General features: G+C 36.9%; 1 long non-coding RNA gene across 8 annotated transcripts in view; it reads right to left on the reverse strand.

Moving 5' to 3' along the window:
- The window catches only part of LOC148055308 (uncharacterized), a 123,302-nt gene that overhangs the window by 49,745 nt on the left and 60,129 nt on the right, over positions 1-13,428 (reverse strand). Inside the window, exon 4 of one of the 8 annotated variants that reach the window (XR_015705624.1) lies at positions 4,257-4,572. The exons of the other annotated variants lie outside the window; for them this stretch is intronic. This is a non-coding gene — a long non-coding RNA (uncharacterized LOC148055308). The remainder of the gene's footprint in view (positions 1-4,256; positions 4,573-13,428) is intronic. 8 annotated transcript variants of the gene reach the window in all.

Consider the following 13,428-nt stretch of genomic DNA (forward strand, 5'->3'; position numbering starts at 1 on the left):
GAAAATGAGAGGTGAGGAATGAGGGGAACACCCCTGCAGGTATAGTGTATACAAGACTGACAAAAAAACAGCAATGGAAAGCAAGAGGAAAGAACAAAGCAATGAGAAATAATAAATTACATCTGTGAAAATTAATAGAAACTTAATAGAAAACTGAATGATATGCATGAAGCTGTGGGGATGGACACGTCTGTGGCACAGCTCAGTGTTTAGCACTAATCTTTTTGTAAGAAAGCTGAACAACAAAATTGAAGTTACTGCTGAAAAACAGGTCTAGTGACAGGCAACATTGCTATTTAGATTTCTGTATCAGTGCCAAATTTGAAGGGGGGTGGGAAGTGAATATATTGTGGCCTCCAGTATTTTATGTCCCTCTCTGTAAATTTCCAAATCAACCCTGACAGGGCTGACTTTTATTCTTAGCTCATAGTGATTGTTTTGCCTGAGGAATACACTAAAAAGCAGGTATTTCCAAAATATCCCCCACAGGCAGAAACACTGAATTTCTTCAAGGGACTGCAAAACCTTTCTACTTTGGAAATCAATTAATATAATCTTTGCTCTGTAAAATACATAGCTGATGCTTTTGGAGTTTGCCACCTTGTTCTGCTTTGCATTGGTTTGAGCGGATCTCATCGGATATGGACAGACGCAAGTCAAACCTGCCCAGTGCCTGTTTCCCCTCCTTCATCTAGTGCTTCACCTAACCTGTGCAGTAGGCTGGACTGGTAAACAGGCCTCCTCTGGACAATATCCTCTTCAGAGCCCACCCAGGACAACCTCCCAACCATCACCTGATGTTCACCAGCTCTATGCCCATGTGTGTGGTTATCCCACCCCATCTCACAGCGCAACCATGTGTCTTAGTTGTTACTTACATGAGAACTTTTAACGTAACGCACAAACGTTAACAAACTAAACACTTCAACAGTCTTGCAAGGCAATAAATGTTACCATTTACCTTTATTTCTGTGGGCATGAATCTGATCAATCAGACTGAATTTGGACTCATAAGGCAGACCTTCTTCACAAAGTAGTCTCTGCCAGCGCTAAGAACAAAACCTGGGTCCTATATCTTTGTTGAATGATTTTCCTTATTCTAAGGGGAAAAAAATTTCCATGGTATGTACTTGGGAGAAAAGAATTTGTTACAATAAACATTACACATTTCAGAAAACCCACTCACAATGCTTACAGCAAAATACATTGCTCAAAAACCCACCAAAAACCAGGGCAAGAAAGTTCCATTCATTTTCTCTCCTGCTCCGCAAAGTACTTAAACCTGTGTATATCTTTAACCTTGAGAACACACTTTAGGTTTATCCTGCTTGTGAGTTTATGTCAGATTAGCTGCAAAGTACTCAGTATCTTGCAGGATTGCTCCAGTGATTTTGTTAGGATTTTTAATATTCCTTTCAGAGTCTAATTCTGCAATTTTCACTCACCTTATGTGTCATTGACTAAATAAGTAGTGCTAGTGAAGACTATTCACAGGAATACTACAAAAGTAAGTAAAAAATAGCATATTCAAAACCTTATTAAAAGATTCATTGTAACCAACACAGTAATATTTTAACTGGCTTTTTATTCTGCTTTATTTATTATCTTTCTTAGTAAAGAAGGAGAAATGAAAACACAAACTTTATGAATGTTTTCTGGGGGTGTTTTTTGCTTAAGCTTTGTAAGAATGAGTCTGTTGTTTTGTATTATGCTTGATATTTTCCTGTATATTATTCATTTTTTATAGTAGCAGTGTAGTAATATATGAAAAACATAAAATGTTACTTATAGATACAAAAAATTTGAGGATACTGCATATATACATATATATGACTATATAGTATAGTAAGCATATATGTATATCTAGGTATGTATATATATGTTCATATATATATGTACTTTCTTTTTAAAAAAAAATATTTTCTGAATTTTTTTAAACACTTTGGGACAGAACTTTTTGCCTTCAAATAAAATAGAGCTAGAAGGGAGACATTATAACAAAATTTATTTTGAAAATATTTCAATAATCTCCTCAAAGGACTTCACATGTGCAATCTATTTTTTCTCAAAAGCTACTTAAAGCATAAAATATACAGTAATTTGGGCTAATTCTCCCTGGAATTTGAAGGCTGCAGTACTGCTGGCCAGCAACAGTTTTCAAAAAGTGGTGATCATCTTAATATTCTTTCTATAGATCTGGCACCAACAATCACATATCTAAACACATGAAATACATAGATGATAGCACCATATACAGGCACCATACAGGATATTTAATTTCTACATGATTCTAATGTGTGTTATGAACTCATGACATACCTGTAATAGTTAGCATCTACTAACCAGTGTTTTCAGGTGCTGTTTTTATCAATCTTTTAATTGTATATATAACCAGAAAGTCTTCAAGGGACAAATAATCACCTATGAAATAGTGCAGCTGTACTTTGTATAATTCTCACGCATACATGATTGCATTAGCTATCGTTCTAGCAATAAATTTAACTGTTCTGTAACTGATAACAAATTTAGATTCCATTATTACAAAGCTCACTTATTTGTGTAAAGAAAAATATGATCTCATATTTGGAAACTGCACTAATATCGGCCTTATGCTATTGTACAGCAGTACTAGCTTTTAGTAACATCATTTAACTCTTTTGTCCTTCCTTGAAAATAACTGAAGGGCTGCTGCTTAGTTTACCAAAAAAAAAATAAAATCATATCTTTTTGGTACTGATTGAGCAGCTTCACAAAAATAGCGCAAAACCACAACAGTGGCCTCCTGAGTAGTAAACACAGTACCAAATAAGATCATAAGGATTATTACAAAAATTAGGCTTTTTTTTGTCTCTAGTCTCTCTGAATCTGCAGAAACATTTCTCAAATAAAGACATTTCATTTCGATAGGTCTTAAATCGTAAAAACCTGACAAAACATTAGGCCATTATGTGTGGAAAAGGTAATGCTAATCCTCCTAACAGAAAGGTACTTTTTAATTTTTGTGAAATAAAATAAAAATAATGATGTGTGATATTGATACTGAAAACTGGAAAAATGAAATAAGGCATACATTCACTGAGATCCCAGGGGGTGGAGTCCTTGTGAAATAGGTCTTGTTTTTGCAATTCAAATACATCATAAGCACTTTTCCTTCTTCTTGCCACCTAGGCGGGAGTGAGTCAGTATATGGAAGTAAATATACTGAAATCAAAGTTTTGGTAAATGGTAACTTTGGTAAAAACAGTATTTTAGCCTGTTAGGGTCTTGGTGTTACATGCCAGCATTCATAAAACCATGTGTTGTTATATACTTCAAATATTCATGTGTTTTGTTTCTATAGCAGAACATACTTGGAAAGAAGCTGAACTTTGCTACCAATCCTCAAGTCATCCTTGCACAAAATTTGGCTGTCCAAAGCAGAAAATATAAAGAGGTTTTTTTCAAAACTCCTGTTTAAAAATCAAATACTTCTCTATACAAAATACCGTGTATATCCTTCGGTGTCATTTTCTCCTAGCAATAGGCTACCTTAATCAAACATGCACCTGGGGTTTCAAAGATAGGGATTTATTACGGATCTTTCTTGTACAGGTTCTACACACACCTTGCAGCTCAGCAAACAGATCATTCAATTAAGGTTCTCTTGTTTCCTTTAGAGTATTAACATTTAAAATATACTCTATCAGTATCCTGTGGTTGACAGATAGCTAAATGCAGCATAAACAAAGAGAAGCTTCGCATTGGGTCTACGCACAGCACACCCTTCTGCCAATGACTGATTACTTACAACAATGAAAATAATTGTAGCATCATGGCTGTCAAACTCCCAGCAACTTTCAGGTAAATATGTACACATGTCTATGCAAGAAGCACCTGAGAACTGTTTCCAGTGTTCAACTTCTTTCACATATACTCAGGTACAAAAATATAAAATCTCTGACACTGAAACAGAAATATTTCTATGTACACACATATCTACCTATACCTTCATACACATATGCACATACCTTATGAGTGTAAACATTTAAATAACCTCCGGCCTCCAAATTACCTATAAATACAATTTTAGCAAAAAGTTTTATGTGTATTTTCCCCCAGTTCATTGTTCTGGTGTTATACATTCAAGCACAAGCTCAGACAGGTTTAAGTGTATCTTTACATGAAAGCATGCCTAAAGCAGGGCTAAATCCTGAGTCCTTGCTGAGGATGTAATTCTACAAGCTACTTTACACAGATTTCTATTGTTTAATGCTAACCTTCCCCTGCAGACCGGGGCCTTAATTCTTCAAACTGCAAACACAAAATTCCCGTTGACTCCACCAGAAATGGGATATGTAAAAGGGCTTTGGGTTGGGACCCTGATTAAGGCCACCTTGCTCTGAATCCAGAAGGATGAAGCAGGACTGGAGGACCAGCTTGTGAGCCCTGTGCTCATGGCGAGCAGCCTTTAGCTCCACAAGAAGCACTGCTGAAATCAGTGGAGCTGCTCATGAAGGAAAGCATTGTTCGGGAAGAAGAGCTGGTATCCCAGTCTTAGGAGTAAAGCAGGGCCATCACATGCTGGCGTTGGTCCTGAAAAGTAGATTGAGTTTAACAACACACAAAGGCCCACGTGATTATTCATCCAAAATCATTCAATCATATTAGCAGAGTATGTAAGTGAACACTTCGGATGGGAGTGGTGCAATATTGTTGACATAAATATTTTCAAAGTACATGTTTGTGGGCTCTGACAGTGGCCACTGACAGAGTTGTTGCAAATGCCATTTTTGACAATCACAATTTGCCAGGTTATAGCTATGTGGTTATGGCAAGATGTCTAAAAAACCTACAGAAAATACCACTTCGCCCATGTCACTGTCCACCCCTTAAAAAAAAATAAACAAACGAAACGCCCTATGCAGTTGTCCCTTCATGGTGGGATCTTATTGGGGGCAAACGAATGCACGTGTTAACGAGACCTAATCTTCCCTTTTGTGTTTGTTTCTTCATTAGGCTCTAACAGTACTTATGCCCCCACACTGAAGGTTTGATGAGAAGATGGTATGACAGGTTTTGCTTCTCCCCATGCAGCTGGCACCGCCAATGCCAAAAGCCAGAGCCTGCTGCAGCGGGACCAGGAGAGGCTCCTCCAAAGCACGGTCTGACTGTCAGTTTCCCACCCGCCTCCCAGAGCCTGGCTCCCTCCTTGAAACCCCTTAATGAGAAGTGGAGGACAATGCCAGTATTGTTGTTTCTATTCAGGATCTGGTGGAAAGAACAATCGCTGTTTACCCAAGCATCCATGCTGCCCAAACCCTGGTGATAATTACTTCTAGAGCCTCTGATTAACTCTGCTCTCTGCTTTTGGCAGGAAAAGCTATTGAGCCAGGGGCACGACAACCTTTCTGTCTCTCCTGGTCTTTTAACAGTTTGTTTGAATATTGCCTGGGCCTCATCTTGGGTGCAGAAGTGAGGGTGCGCCTGAATCCACACCGGGCTCACCTGCATTGGGTGAGCAGATGAGGAACCCGTGCCACAGTACAGTGCTGGAAATACAACCTTTGTCCCTCAAAAGAAGGCAATTTTGAAAAAGCACTCCTCTGATTTCTCGTTCCCAGTTTTCTTTACAACTGTCAGTAACAAAAAAAGACCCTTCTAATTAGCACGGGCATCTCTCAGCAATTTATCCTCGCTAAATTTTTGCAGCTAAGTATGCAGCACAAAACAACTAGCAAATCGTAAGCATCGTGAGAGCAGCACCAGGGATTTTGTTTTGTATTTGTAAACCAAGCAATATGAAACTGTTGCTGAGTCTATTTCTAGGATGCTGGTAATAATTTTAGTCTGTCAAACCATTCGGTCTTTCCTCACCCGCGTCCCCATGCAGTCTGCTGCTAGCGCTATGCAAAACACCATCATGAATATGCATAATTATGGAGATTCATGGTAATTTTTCAGGGTTATCCGATGTGACGTTTATAGGACAGCAGCATACATCAATTTAAACGAGAGTGACAAATATCTTATCCTTTTTATTTCTGTAGTATTTTTAATATTTCCTTGGTCTCTCCTGGGAGCAGTGTGAACTGGTAGGAATTTGAACAAAATATTTTAAAAATCAAATGCTTTACTAGCATGCTACTTTTTAAAGCTTCAGGTTTTTAATGTACGTGTGGTATGTGTGCATGCATGTAAGAGTGTCTTATCTTAATGCCAATTATTTATGTGAAATGAACACAAGTCTTTCTGTAGATATTTTACATGTTATTATTCCGTTACCTACAGATAACAATAGAGAGTAAGATGTCTCTTGTATTGGACTGCTTTCTGAAAATTAGTTTGATCTGTCTAATTACTTCAGTAATCTGATTACCCACGTGATAGACTGCTTTAGCAAGCTTTTCTTCTAATTTTTATTTTAAGCACAGAGTTGTAAAACAATGACGTTAAATGATTTGCTGTTAACTACGGCAAACTGCAATTATGTTCCAGATCTGTTGTACCTCGTAGAGGTTTGTATACATTGTTTATTAGAGAAATTAATTGGGATCTAGTCTACATATGCACTGTTTGTAATGATTATTAACTATGGACATTTTTCTTCATATTTTGAGTGGCTAGTACATCTGCTAGACCTTCAAATTCATGACATGATTTCATTTTAGATCCGTAAAGTTACTTGTAGATGAAAGTGCAATGCACTGCGAGGCCTTAAAATATCAGTGGATATTCACCACACATTAATATGCTAACAGATTTAGAAGTCTAGCTTTTTACAAAAAAATAGTAAAATTGCCTGCTACACTGCAAATTACAGTATTGCTGGATATTGTTATGCAGTTAATTAATTTGCAAAAAAAAAATCTGTATTATTTACACTGCCACATGCTTCAAAATAGTCACAAAACAAAACATGAAGCATCATTACTGTATGAATCCTTCAGTCTTAATAGAAATTATTCTATGGTTATATACCTAAGGAGAACAAATGTTGCAGGCCACATTAAAGAGAAAACAGAATGCTCTAATTTTAATTGCATGTGTTCTTAGTAGAACTTATTTGCTCTTTATAAAAATTAAGAATACATTTCACTGTCTCTCTTAAATACCTAAATACACCACTGCATTTGCACTTAGGAAAATAGATGTATTTTTTGGTTTATTCATCAATTTTTTTAAGCTATTTTGTATGGTATTTTCAATGGACATAAGCTCAGTCCTGTCTTCCATGTGTAACAACGTAGTGGGAGAGGAGCTCACTGAAAGTTCCATCTTTCATTATTGTGTGAGATCTCAGAATTAATTGGGCAAATTAGCCAGAAGGTAAGGAAACAGTGTGGAAAGCCTTCTCTTTGTATGACACAGAAGTGCCAAATCTAGTGTTTTACATTTATTTGTTTCAAGTGACTATACATAAAGTCTAAACCTGACTGTGACACACTGCAAATATAACTTACAGCTGTGTTACTGCACAGGAAAGGAGTGAAAAATACTGCACCCAAATACCCAGGCACATCAGTGCACAGACGTGTCTGGATGTGTGCGTGGGCGCATGTGCATCCCATCTGCACAAAACAACATGGCCCTTAAGCACTACATTTTTTAAATGGTTAAAATTTACAATCCATCAGAGCATCCATGAGGATCAATGGAATGTCTTAAAATGATTTTGTTTTTCAGAAAATGTGGATATGGACAGGCATAAGTGTTGTCTCTATTTGCTTTGAGTATGTATTTTGCATTTGGCAGCCACAGAAGGAGTGAGTAAGGTTTACCCCCACCTGCCCCGTGTTCACAAAGGGTCTACACCTACACACACCCACTGAGAGATGTGCTTCCAAAGGTGCTCTGTGACTTGCAGACTTGGGGCCGAAACAAACATCAGGGCATGGTTTCTGTTTAATCTAAATCATCACAACTTCATTGAATGAAATATTGTAGGAAAATACTAGGGCTTCATCCCTATATGCTCTCAGTGCACGTTTTTAATGTTAGCATACCATAACTCTTGTAGGATCAGCCTTGAAACTGAGCTTGTGTTTGTCCTCTGTTCTCACTATTCAGACCAAGCTAAGTTTCAAAAGCTGTTCAGCAAAGACTACAGATTTGGGAGCCACATTTAAGTGGATATGCCTGCTAAGGCCCTGATCCTGCAAGCCACTAAGCAGCTCACAGAAGGCACTGACACCCTGCATCAGAGTTACTGGGAGAGACATCTGGAGAGCAGCACCTTGAGAAAATTGTAATGTGTTCCTTTAAATTAGTGACAAGTCAAAGCATTGTATGACCTCTTATTAAAAGTGAAGGCTGGGTTTATTTAAAATTTTATTAAAATATTGGGTTATGGGTTTTTATCGCTACCTGCTATTACGACTGGAGTGTTAAGCATCACCAAAATATTTTATGAAGCTGTTAGGTGATGAAAACGAGCTGGTGCTATGTTATAAATTCACTACATGCATGCTCACATGTAACAGTTGCTTGCATTTTTTATGCTGCTTGAAAAATACTAATTGATGCATACAGCAGTTAGAAAATTGCATCTCCCTTCATGAAGACAGAAAAGTGTAAAATCTTTCTTACACAGCTTTTCAAGGATTGTTTTAATTTGCCTTTAAAACCATGATCTATAATTTTATTTATGGGAAGTAAACTTCTGGAATTAAATGGACACATTTTCCAAACGCCACGCGGTGGATTTGATAGATATTTTCTTTTGAATTGCTAAGGAGCAAAATACAATAATTTGGTGGCAAGCATCTGTCTGGTAATCACATAAGATAAATTCACAAGAAATACAGGAAAGGTATTTATTTACTGTTGCTGCTAAGCCAGCCTTTATTTATCTTAGGAGATTTTTCATCTATGAGTGGAAAACAAACTTTCCTTCAAGAGATCTGTGAACTGAATAATAAATGTCAGGTCTAAATCCCGTATGGAAATCAGTCGGGTTTAATCCTGGATATTCTTCAGGATGCAAATGAGGACGGGAGGTTTCCCCCGTCCTGCTGTCATACAGGCAGCCAATTTACAGGCGCGGGCGCACACTGTACGTGCTGCGGGCTCTCCTGCACCTCCCCCTCGCCCCAAGACTTGGTCTCAGCTGCCTGCTTTTCACAGAAAACCACAGACCAAGGAAACATATCAGTAATAGCGCCCTGTAAATTAACTTGACATTTGATGCAGGGGGAAAAAAAAAAAAAACAAACCCTAAAAGCTTACAAAAGACATGGAAAACAAAAGCCACTCAGGATCTGCACTACATATAGTGTGGATTTAAGAGATCTGGAATGTGGTTATTCTTTTGCAAGCAACACACTCAGCCCTCCTTGTCTTTGTTAAGACAACTCAGTCACTCTTTGTTAAAGCCACAGCATCTGTCAAATAAACAAAAAAATACTCTATACTTCCACAAAACAGCCACCACAGAGCCAAATAATATCAAGGAAGTGCAGTGCTAACTATGGGCTGGGCTTTGTCTTATGTCCCTAAAGCTGTAATTTTTTAAAATACGCTGACGTTAAAAGATAAATTAGAACTATTAATATTAATTTACTACTAATAAGGTGTGCTGTGTAACTAAGAAATAAATAATTTAATGCTAGTATTTTATGATTGGCAAGCAGCCCATTAAGCATGTGAGGCATGCAAACGCTGCTCTATCTTGAAAATATCATTAAAGCAAACATTTCCATTTTCCCTGTACTTGAAGCTACAAATCTTTTTTCCTTTTTTTTTTCTGTCAAAAAGTACTTGAATTAAAGACAAACTATTGATAGAATATTAACTGCTTCTCTAACTCTGTTTGCAATATCGATAGCAATAGGATACAGAGAGACGGAGAATATTTAAGCTATTAGACATGCAGGAATGTTATTATGCTTTATTGTGTCTGCCTGTCCCCACCTCTCTTCCTCTCCCCCCTGCCTCTCCCTTCCTCCTCCCTCCCTCCTGTCTTTCACACACACACACACATACATACATACATACATATGAACACACACACACGCTCGCCTCTCTGCAGAGCTGGCAATACTGCATCTCACAAATGTCTGGCCTTATGGTTTACAAGCAAAAGAGTGTTCTGGTAAAATGCATAATCTTAGCATCCCTGCTTCTTGATATTCATGGATTTATTTACAAGTCCCTGTGTTCTACTTCTTTTCCTGTTTCTATGGTTTATATCACTGGCATGCCTATATTCTTGTGGGAATTTCAAATAAGAATCAAGATATAACTGGCAAATATTCTGTAATGCAGTGTGTATTTCCATAATTTAGCTGTTTGGGGTTTTTTTAAAGAGACAATTTTAAGAGGTTTATGGACTTACAGATATATGAAGAGTATTTTGATTGGCTTTTTTAGTACTTTGACTATTTAAGGCTCTGTTTGTGTACAATGTCTGTAATAAAATGAATTTATGTACACGTATGTGCTTGTGTATATGTAAATACATTTGGAATGAAAAAGTTCGTAAATCCTTGTCAATTGTGCTGATTAAGCTCTACGCTCTGACATTGGCAGTGTTAAGATTTTTCACAAAAGAGTTAAAATGCTAAAGAAAGTTATTAATTTCAGTTTTTCTTTTGGTAGCAAGTAAAGAAAGGATTTAACTAGTTCAAAGGAAGTCATTCATACTTAGCTAATTTTCACTTCTTTAAGAAAGCCTTTCATTAGCACATTTTACAAGTGCCAAATGGACATTTCCATCTTGTAAACAGAAGGATACAGTACATTTCATCAATGATTTATTTTCTGAACATTTACAGACAAGGGCTTGATTCTGCAAGTTCTTGCACACGAGTAACTACACTTACCTGAGTAAACCTCTTAATATCAATGCATTACTCATATGAGTAGTTTCTTCTAAGTAAACTTGCTGAATTAGGCTCTAAAATTAAAAAATAATTTTAATATGGATTCCATTTACTATTTTGGTGTATTTTTCCCCCTTTTTTTCCCCTTGATATCCACTTGTGAACAAATAATTGACAATACCTTTCCAAAAGCTGATATAAATTACTTTTACCGGGCTACAACAATAAAAATAACACAACATGTACTTATCATGTGTAGAACCTACATTTTTCCCCTTTTTTATTTGAAGCAACAAGATATTCCTCATAAATTCACCATAAGCAAAATACTATTGTTTTAATGTGGATATGCACTCCATGTTATTAAATGAGAATGATATCTTTCAAAAAGATAGTTAATTTGCAGTCAGATGCAAAACAATTCACATTAACATTACTCTGTCTGGTGTTTGAGGTTTTGTTTTCCTCGGTAAGTAACCATAGTGTTTTTGCAAGGTGTTGCCTCAGTAGTAAAGCAATTTAGAGTGGAGGATATTTTTAGACTACATTCATTTAAAGGAGGGGGAGGGAAAGGCCGTGCAGTAAGATATACATGTATTTGTAATTCATATTGTTGCTGTGCTTCTATTGTACTCTGAGCTTCCATCATGGCTGAGATGGGGAGCTGGCATCCAGACAGTGCAGCAGGGCAAGAAAAAAAAAACCCTCACCGAAAACACAAATAGTGGGGTTTCTGCCTCTCCTCCATTATCACCACTAATTATTACCACACTTCTTCTATTTTAAAAAATAAAAATAAAGAGCTGTAGGCTAGGACGGTATATCTGGACAGTCTGTTAAATAATGATGTTATTAATCCTTTTGGTCCAAAATAGAGATCTTTTCATTCTGGTCTTTCAAAAGCCTCCTCAGTCTACACATTCAAAAACATGACAGAAAAATGAACTGGAATGTGCAAGCATTAAACATTTAAATTCTCTACTCCTAGGTCATTATACTGATGGCCATATTTTACAACTTCCCCTCCCCCACCATACTTTTGCTGATTTCACCTCATTTTCATGGCCTTATTATGCATATAGCCTTTGTTCTTCTGATACAGAGTACAGCACAGTGACAAAGCAAAACTTATATACAGAGATAACCTTTTCTCTTCTTCAAAATTTTTCCAGCCATCTGATATTAGCATTTCATTTATGAAAATTATTAAATCAGGTATATGTTCTTGCTTATAAAATACTAACAGATTTACTATTGTTCAAGAAAATGAAAAGTTAATGTCTAAACTGCATCCAAAAACCTTTTGCTTTAGTAATACATTCAGGTTTTCTGTTGATAACAGTTTAAGCAAACACACTAGCAGTAGATAACAATTAATAAGTGGCTGTTTATTTATGACAAATGAGATATCTGCTATACAGCTAACTATATGGATCTTGGTAAGGTGATATTATAAAATACTGAATTTGACAGATAAGGCTCAACATGGACAGCCAGCCCTCGATTCCAAGATTTCCTGCTTGCCTCACATCTTAAAACAAAGAGACTGGATTGCCTAAGTGTGTTATTACTTTCTGGTTGTTCTTACAGCATACCAAGTGTATTTTGATGTTATGGAAATTTGAGGCTGATTCATCCAGCTTTATCCACTGATTTCAGAGGACCTGCCAACCAGAGGGAAGGTTTCAGCATCAGTTCCTTGGTTTCTGTCCGAAAGTAGGTGATAGAGGGTTTAACGTTGTCCCCTTGAAAGGGAAAGATAAACTCCCACTGGCTGCAACAGGAACAAAACTGGGCCTACTTTGAGAGAAGCATCAATTCATTAAAAAAAAAAAAAAAAAAAAAAAGTCTTTGCCTTCAGTAGAATTTTAGGATGTAAAAAGAAGGAATAATTTGGCTGCTTGAGCTTTATCTTGCCTGATACCAAGTACCTTCCCTTCTGTGAGATTCCTACATGGGAGATCAATGATTTCTTTAATTTCTAAGATCCTGTGGAAATAATGGAATTAATCAAATACAACATCATTAAACTTCTTTCTAAACAAGAATGGTTCTAGTTGTGCTAAATTGCTACAATACCACCATCATCACCTTCCTGCTAGAAACCAAAAAATTATTTTCTTTCTCAAAGGAGGGTGTTCTTATGCCAGTCTTAAAGAACATAATGCTGTCCTCATCACATTGTTTCAGAGCACCTCCCAGCAGAAGAATTGGTTACACCTCATCAATATGATGTGGCATAAATAAAATAGCTCCATAATTCAAGGGAGGAAACATCCTTAGCATTACCTGTAAGAATTTGCCTGTGCCTTCCTGGGAGCTGCCACAATTACTCGATTCAGACAGCTATATTCGGTGCATGCTTTTAAATGCAATAATGAGCTGTGTGGTGCTTGTAATAGTTACTTTCACTTTGTTCCAAACATTTCCTGCACTGATTAATAAGGTCCTCTTTCACCCATAGGAAGTAGCAGTCCCATTCTTATGGCATTTATTTTGTATGGGGCATAGTCCATAAAAACTGGAAGATATAGTCTAGGAATATGCACAAGGGGGCTCAGAGTTTTCAAAGCATCACACAAAATACCAAACCCTCAGTGAGCTTTGCACACACATCTGTGCTAATGCC

The sequence above is a fragment of the Nipponia nippon genome, unplaced genomic scaffold (genome assembly GCF_047370975.1).
Source record: "Nipponia nippon isolate SJK-2023a ecotype South Korea unplaced genomic scaffold, ASM4737097v1 scaffold_24, whole genome shotgun sequence".
In the NCBI taxonomy this organism is placed as follows: Eukaryota; Metazoa; Chordata; class Aves; order Pelecaniformes; family Threskiornithidae; genus Nipponia; species Nipponia nippon.